Genomic DNA, 9272 nt, shown 5'->3' with positions numbered 1-9272 from the left:
TCATATCAAACTGTGTCCACCATTGAAATTAATGAACTTTACAAAACTTACATAGAAGTAAGCAATTGGACAACAACATATTTCAGATATCTCTGTTAAGATATTACTCACAGTGATCGTCTGATTGATTTGCCCTGGAGCTTGACCCTACACATCACATAATACATATGGGTCACAACCGATTCAATCCGTTCTTAATTCACGTATTACTCTTTAGGCTTAATTCTTATTCTTCTAACTCATTTACAATGCTCAATGTATGCCTAAGAGTACTTAGAAGTGAAAGGGGACGGAAAACGGAACACATAATGCATTTTCAAAATTTCATAAAACAGGGTCCCCGCTCGAGCGTGGACTTCCCCATTTGAGCAGACCCATGAGGCCTACAAAAGTACTGGTCATGTCGAATTTACGCTCGATCGTGCACTCTGGCGCTCAAGCGGAAGGTCTCTCTACATGGTTCCCCGCTCAAGCGTGAACTTCCTTGCTCGAGCGGACACCATGTCTGCAGAAAATACTAGGAGCTCGAAATTCACGCTCGAGCGGCGGTTCTCCGGCTCGAGCGGACGTCAAATTTTTTGGGTTTTCCAGAATGTGTTCTTGAGCTTCAACTTGATATTCAAAGGTTCAAAATGCATGTTTTTGGCTCAATCTTCACATAAACATATACTAACATGGTATAAATACCAAATTACATCATTATGAAGCTCAATTTCACAATTTAATCACATGCATGGCCCAAATTAACCCAAACTCATCACCAACACATCAAATTCCAACATGTAAAGCTTACACCTCCATGATCTTCACTTGCATGTGAGTGATATTCATTATTCTCAACTAAATTGGTGAAGAAATGATCAAATACATGGATTTCAAACAAGATTCATCACGGATTACACACTTTGTGCTCAATTGTGGAAATTCATAGTGATTTCCTACATGCATGCACACATGGACTTCAAATTCATCAAATACAACACAATTCCATTTCTTGATCACCAACCAACTTGAATTCACAAAATCACAACATTAAACTCATGAATTAAGGGTTGGTTACTCACCTAGGAGCTTTAATCTTCCAAACTTATGCTTAAATCTTGAGTTACACTCCAAAATCTTCAAGCTTCTTGAGAAATCTTCAATCTCCTACACTCTCTCTCTCTCTCTCTCTCTCTCTAATTCGGTTCTCTCACTCTCTAAGGAGCCCAAAATCAGTCAAATGAAATAAAAGAGAGATATTGAGTGTATAGTGCCCTTAAGGCAAGTCCCACTAATCGAAAACATTAACATTAAATAATTGGGCACTTAATTAATCGTTCTGAATCTAATTATTCTGACCCGAATCAATTTCCAATTAAATTTCACCGTAGGCTCTAAAAATTACGCTTATCACAATGGCGTAGTCAATTTCGGGTTTCGTGGCCGATAAGGCCTTCAATTTAATTTCCAAAGCAGATAATCAAACAGATATTCTTACGGTGAACAAATAGAAATTCAAAACCGCATATATTCACATAATTGGTACAGAAAATCATATCAGACACATAATCAAATTCATAATAAAGACCAATTAGCATAATACGGAACGGGGTTATCACAGTTTCTATGCTCGAGCGAGGTATCTTTGTGTCTGGTCGCTCGAGTGACTACTCCTTCGCTCGAGCGAGCCTCTGTCATATCAGTACACAACAGCCGTCCCCTTCATCACTTTTGATACACTTTTCATCTTAAAACCCTAGATTCGGCTCTCTTTCTCTCTACACTTACTTTCTCTCTAGGGTTTCATCTATTTCTAGTGTGTTCCTACCCTAATCCCTTTGTAAGAAAGGTAGAGGGTCGTGTGGGCTACATTTTAATATGAAAATTTGTGGATTTAGAGCACTTTGGATTTTCATCATCTTCTCCTTTGGTCTCTTCATTTCGAGGTAGGGATACCCTATTCCATCTTATGAGTTTTCTCATAAATTTTGGGCATTTTGATTAGTTGGTGTTATTGGGAAATTTTTGGAAAAGTTAGGGTTTGATTTGTAATTTATAGAAAGGGGGTTTTCAAAAATGTTAAATGCCATGTGTATAAGAGACCTTGAAAAATGGAATTATTGTTGTTATATTGATGAAATTGAACTTTAGGGTTGATATTGAGAATTAGGAAAAAATGCCCTAGTTATGTGATAAATTAATTTGAATAATTAATTTGTGGGATTATGAAATTAAGTTGGAAATTATGCAATTGGAGAATTATAAAGTTGAATGGTGGAGTTGGATAAATTAATCACTCGCCTATGAAAATGTTGATATTATATCTATTTAATGCATTTATTTTCTGTTTAGAAATAACTGCTTTGGGCTATCGGTGGATGATAGTCTTGATTGTTGTAGACACTGTATGTTAATTAGGGAAAACTGAAACTAATCACATTGAATATGTCATTGAATATGACAGTTGGAATAATACATCAAATATGTGTATTGATTGATCCTTGTATATGATGAGTGTTTATGTACTGGGAATATGTGTATTGTGTGGGAGGAGATGGGGGATGTACTCCATGGTTTGAGGGAAGATAGGGAATGGACTCTCAAACCTGTTTGGGAGAAGATAGGTGATGGACTCCATTAATACAACAAATATGTGTATTAAATTGAAGTATTGATACAACAAATATGTGTATCTTTTAAAGTTTGGAAGTGTTTTTAATATGAGATGTAATCTCATGTAAATTGTGAAGTGTGGAAGTGTCTTTGTATGAGTTATAGTCTCATTGAATTATTTGGCCAGGCTCTGAGCCATGTTTATGAAATGATTTGGATAAGTAAAATAAAGTGGAATGTAACATTGACATGATTGTCATGGAACTGTATTGTGATATAAATTGGTTTATAAGTGTTAAACACCTATCAAATACTATTGTTTTAGTCATTGCTCATATTTGGTTTAGTATATCTCTACTGGGATGTGGCTCACCCTATATGGGACATCATTTTCAGGTTCAGGTGATATGCCACTTCCAAGGACATAGCTTGGATGGTCTTTGGGAGTTGAGGACTCTTGAATTATTTTTGTTATTTTGGTATTACATGTAAATTCAAGCCAAGGGCTTGATGTGCTTTGAGTTAGTACTCTCTTTTTGTGTAACCAAGTGTTGGCTTGGAAAGTTGTAAGCCCGTTGGGCATTTACTTTTGTTGTCAACATGTAATACATTTGTAAGGAATACTCTGATGAATGGAATTAAGTTTTGTTTACTTATGTCTATGCATGTCAATAATGTGGGTTTCTATGTATTATTTTGAGGGCGTGACAGGAAGAGAAGAGTTTTGTGTATATCATATATACATATATATATATATATATATAGAGAGAGAGAGAGAGAGAGAGGGTATTTTGGTTATTTTGTTTGAACTTGTTCTTTTGGACAAAGTGTTTCAATGTCTAAACCTTTAACTAAACAAAATTATAATTTGGATTTTTAGACCGAGTGTCCTATATTTTTTTAAGTTACATTTTTGTAATATGAAGAGTTGAAATTATCAAATGAATGTTTCTTTTTTTGTATTATAATTTAATATAATTTAAAATTAATATATATATTTATTTAATTTATTTTTTTTATAGTACAATAGAGCTAAAATTATTAAAATATACACAACTAATTTAATTAAAATTATTATATGTGTTGATTTATAAAACAATGGCACTAAGATTATCAAAATAAATAAATAAAATACTATTTATTTTTAACTTCTTTTTTTCTCTCTCCTATGTAGCGTAAATATCTTTCTTTTTCTTTTTTTATTCAAATTCTAGATCAATAGCCATACTAAAATTCTTTTTAAAATTTAATATTTAAAAAACTTTTACTTAATCTAATTACCTATAAACAAAACTTATGTCACGCTCTCAAAATAAAGCATTAAACCCAACATCCATGACATAAGAGAATAAAGCATGTTTCCATTTATCAGAGTATTTAATACAAAAAATATTACATGTTGACAACAAAAGTAAATGCCCTACGGGCTTACATCTTTCCAAGCGAACACTTAGTTATAAAAAAAGAGTTCTAACTCTAAACATATTAAACTCTTGGCTTGAATTTACATGCAACACCAGAAATAACAAAAAAAGTAATCAAAAGAGTCTTCAACTCCCAAGACCTCCCAAACTACGTCCTTGGAGGTGGCATAACACCTGAACCTGAAAATGATGTCCCATATAGGGTGAGCCAATGCCCAGTAGAGATATACTAAACATAATATGAACGATAACTAAAGCATTAGCATTCGACAAATGTTTAACTCATATAAACAAACGTACATCTCTTTCCATTTCATTATCCAAACCAATTCATAGATATGGTTCTCTATTCATCCAGACAGTTCATAAGAGACTACAACTCATATCAACAATACTTCGATTATGATCAATTAACATGAGACTACAACTTACATAATTAACACTTCAACACTTCAAGTTCAAATGAGACTACAACTCATATTATTATCATTTCAATACTTCAATTTATCTATGTTATACAAACGCAATTAGGATTTTGGGACTTTTACCCTGGACACTCCGGCCAACTTAGTTATCAGTTGGGTCCATCCCCTATCTCCTCCCAAATCTGGTTTGGGAGTACATCCCCTATCTTCTCCCAAACCGTGGAGTACATCCCCTATCTCTTCCCAAACGACATACATATACAATGTATTTAAACACTTATCATATACAATGATCAAGCAAAGCACATATTCAATGTGTTATTCCACCCGTCATATTCAATGGCATACTCATATGATTAGTTTTAATTCACCTAATCATCATGTAGTGTCTACAACAATCAAGACTATCCTCTACCGATAGCCAAAAACAATTATTTCTAAACAGATAAATTATCTTCAATTTCAAAGGTGAGTGATTAATCGATCCAACTCCACCATTAAATCTCATAATTTCCCAATTTCATGGTTTTCAACACATATTCATATTTTCATATTTCCCGAATTAATTATAAAAATTAATCAATTATATTAAATTAGGGCTTTTCCCCTTTTCTCAAATATTGCACTCGAGGCCAAATTCCATCAATCATACATATTAATTTCATTTTAGGGACCACTCATACACTTGGACCCCCAAAAATAGAAAAACCCCTCTTTACACATTTCAATCTTTGAAACCCCAACACCCATATTTTCCCAACATCAACATTAAATCAAAATGACTACATGTTTATGTCAAAGGCCATAAATATGAGTAGTTATCTCTACCTCAAATTTCGGAGCTCAAATGAGAAGAAGGACAAAACTCAAGATGCTCCGATCACCAACTTTTTCGGATCAAAACGAAGGTCTTGGAGAGCTCTACCACTTTAATGAACGCACAAGAGTTGGGTCTCACTAAACCAAGATCAAAATGCAGAGAGAGAAAGGGAGAGAGAGAGTTCTAGAGAGAGGAGCTCTTAAATTAGGGTTTAGGAAAGTTAGAGAGAGAGAGAGAGAGAGAGAGAGAGAGTCGAAAAGTGATTCAAAAATGGCTTCTCTCGGACTGATATACATCACAGTCCGCTTGAGCGTGAAAAGCGACGCTCGAGCGTCGAATGCACACTTCCAGAAGTTCTGCAGACGAAGGTCCCTGCTCGAGCGTCAAAGTGGACGCTCGAGCGTCCGATGACCTGCAGGAAAAATATTGAGGGTTGAACAGTCACGCTCGAGCGTCAAACTGCCCGCTCGAGCGTGAATAGCCCCGCTCGAGCGTGGAGGCCAAAATATGGGCATCAACTCTTGATTTCTAAACACAACCAACCTATTTCAAACCTGCCCAACACATCCCAAACTCGTGTACAAAGAATTAAAGGACGGAGATGCGATACAGACAACAGCAATCATCCATGGAACCGAGTCCGGAATATAATAATCAATGAAGGGAAAACCGGGATCGCTATAGCCTTCCCCCTTAAAGAATTTCGTCCCCGAAATTAGATAAATAAGTTTCAAAATTGTGATCTTTTCCAAATCTCAATACATTATAATACACTATTCATTATCTCGACCCATTACCGGTCATTCTATGTCTTTTCAAGAGGCAACTCACAATATAACTTATAACATGCATTATCAACATGCATACCTTTGAAATTCACCAATTTCAACACAAGTATTCCACAATTCAATAACATATTCAATGTCAACAATATATTTGCATTTCTAAAACATAATTAACATACACAATGTTATAGTAAACTTCCATTTCCGAACCATATTCAATGGTTATAACATTTCCACAATCTAAAACATATACAATGTTTCCAGAATTCATCAACAAAACAAAATTCCCAATACATGGTTAAACATTAACAAACAAGTTTGGATATTTCCCTTGGACCTCCAACCCACGTTCCCAAGTGGCTTCTTCCACCCCGTGATGTTTCCACAAGCTTTCACCAAGGGTATCGTCTTGCCTCGCAAGACTTGATCCCGCCTATCCAAGACTCTTACCGGTCTCTCCTCATACGAGGCATCTTCATTAACCTCTAAGTCAGTCCAATCCAATACATGTGATGGATCTGGCTCGTATTTCTGAAGCATACTAACATGAAACACGTCATGAACCCCGGACAACTGCGGCGGTAAAGCTAAACGGTATGCAACCTCCCCAATCCGCTCAAGGATCTCAAAGGGACTAATAAACCGAGGGGACAACTTCCCACACTTCCCAAACCTCATCAAACCCCGCCTAGGTGATATCTTCAGAAAGATGTGATCACCCACCTCAAATGCTAAAGGCCTCCTCCTACGATCGGCATAGCTCTTTTGGCGACTCTGGGATATAACAAGCCTTCTACGGATAAGTTCAACTTTCTCCGTCGTTTCACGCACCAACTCCGGGCCCAACAAAGGTGCATCACCCGCCTCGGCCCAACACACTGGAGACCTACACGGTCGGCCATACAAGGCCTCAAACGGTGCCATGCCAATACTCGATTGGAAACTATTGTTGTAGGCAAACTCTACTAAGGGCAAGTGCCTCTCCCGCGACCCACTAAAGTCAAGGACACAGCTTCGAAGCATATCCTCAAGGATCTGAATAGTACGCTCGGATTGCCCATCAGTGTGAGGATGATAAGCTGTGCTAAAGGTCAATCTAGTGCCTAAGGCACTCTGCAAACTCTGCCACAACCTAGCAATAAAACGTGGATCTCTATCTGAGATGATCGACACTAGGACCCCGTGCAACCTCACTATGTCCTGAATATACAAGTCGGCAAGATGATCTACTGCATCTCTCACACGCATAGGAATAAAGTGCGCCGACTTAGTCAACCTGTCTACGACCACCCAAATAGCATCACTACCCCGCTGAGTCCTTGGAAGACGTACAACGAAGTCCATTGTGACATGCTCCCATTTCCACTCGGCTATAGGCAAGGGTTGCAACAAACCCGCTGGCCTCTGATGTTCGACCTTCACTTACTGACAAGTAAGGCACTTAGACACAAAAACTGCCACATCCTTCTTCATCCCTCTCCACCAAAACTGGCGGCTCAGATCACGATACATCTTAGTGCCTCCCGGATGCACCGCAAGGCGTGAATGGTGAAACTCTCGAAGTACTTCCTCCCGGCAAGACTCCGGCACAAACAAGCAGTCTCGGTACCTCACACTCAGGTTGGGATACACAGTCAAACCCTTCTCAACCTTTCCACTGGAGATCTTCTCCCGGAGGGATTCTACCTCAAGGTCACTCCTCTATGCCTCTAACACTCGATTCACAAGTGTGGGCTGCACAACTACGGAAAACAAGGCCACAGACTCAACAGATTCACCCAGAAGCAAATCAAACTCGCCAAGTGCACCCAACATCTCCCATTCTTGGATGGCTATACAAGCTACATCGCTAATGGATTTCCTACTAAGGGCATCGGCCACAACATTGGCTTTCCCCGGATGATAATGCAATTCGAAGTCATAATCCTTAATGAACTCCATCCACCTCCTCTGCCTCAAGTTCAAGTCCTTCTATGTAAACAGGTACTTCAGACTCTTATGATCCGAGAACACCTCGAACCTCTCACTATAAAGGTAGTGCCTCCAAATCTTTAAGGGAAAAATTACAGCTGCTAACTCTAGGTCATGTGTAGGATAATTCTTCCCATGTATTTTTAACTAACGAGAGCCATAGGCTACTACTTTCCCCTCTTGCATCAACACACAACCCAAACCTTCTCGTGAGGCATCACAATACACTACATAACCCAAACCCCTCTCTGGAATAATCAAAACTAGAGCGGTGGTAAGTCTAACTTTGAGCTCTTAGAACGACTTGTCGCAAGTCTCACTCCACACAAATTTGACCACTTTCCGCGTTAACCTAGTCAATGGCGAGGCTAGCTTGGAGAAATCTTTCACAAACCTACGGTAATAACCAGCCAATCCCAGAAAACTGTGGATCTCAAAAACACTCTTAGGCTGTGCCCAATCCAGCACTGCCTCTACCTTGGATGTATCAACAGACACCCATTCCTCGGAGACCACATGGCCTAAGAATTTAACCTCCCTTAGCTAGAACTCACACTTCCTGAACTTAGCATACAGCTTATGGGCTTTCATCAACTCAAGAAACACTCTCAAGTGTTCCTCGTGCTCCTCCTCCGAAGGTTAATAAATCAGAATGTCGTCCACGAAAACAACCACAAAACGATCTAAGAATTCCCGAAAACATCTAGTTCATCAAGTCCATAAACACTGTCGGTGCATTGGTGAGCCCAAAAGGCATCACCAGAAACTCATAATGGCCATACCGCGTACGGAATGCCGTCTTCGGGATATCCTCCTCCCTGACCCTCAACTGATGGTAACCCGATCTGAAGTCTATCTTAGAGAAATAACGGGATCCTTTCAACTGGTGAAACAGATCATCTATACGAGGCATAGGGTTCTTGTTCTGAACCATAGACCGATTCAATTTCCGGTAATCAATACAAAGTCTCAAAGCCCCATCTTTCTTTTTAGCAAAGAGGGCCGGTGCTCCCCACGGTGAAGTACTAGGGTAAATAAAGCCCTTATCTAGCAACTCTTGGAGTTGAATCTTCAACTCACTCAATTCAGCTCGGGTAAAATGATACGGTGCCATGGAAATCGGTGTCGTGCTAGGCACTAAGTCGATAGAGAACTCAATCTCTCGATGGGGTGGCAAACTAATAAGGTCCTCGGGAAAGACGTCCGAGTACTCACAAACCACTCTCGACAACTCAGCCTGGGTATCATTACA

This window comes from Camellia sinensis, chromosome 4 (assembly GCF_055761805.1).
Source record: "Camellia sinensis isolate YWXY chromosome 4, ASM5576180v1, whole genome shotgun sequence".
In the NCBI taxonomy this organism is placed as follows: Eukaryota; Viridiplantae; Streptophyta; class Magnoliopsida; order Ericales; family Theaceae; genus Camellia; species Camellia sinensis.
The sequence above is the reverse complement of the archived record's forward strand: the minus strand, read 5'-3'. Positions refer to the sequence as shown.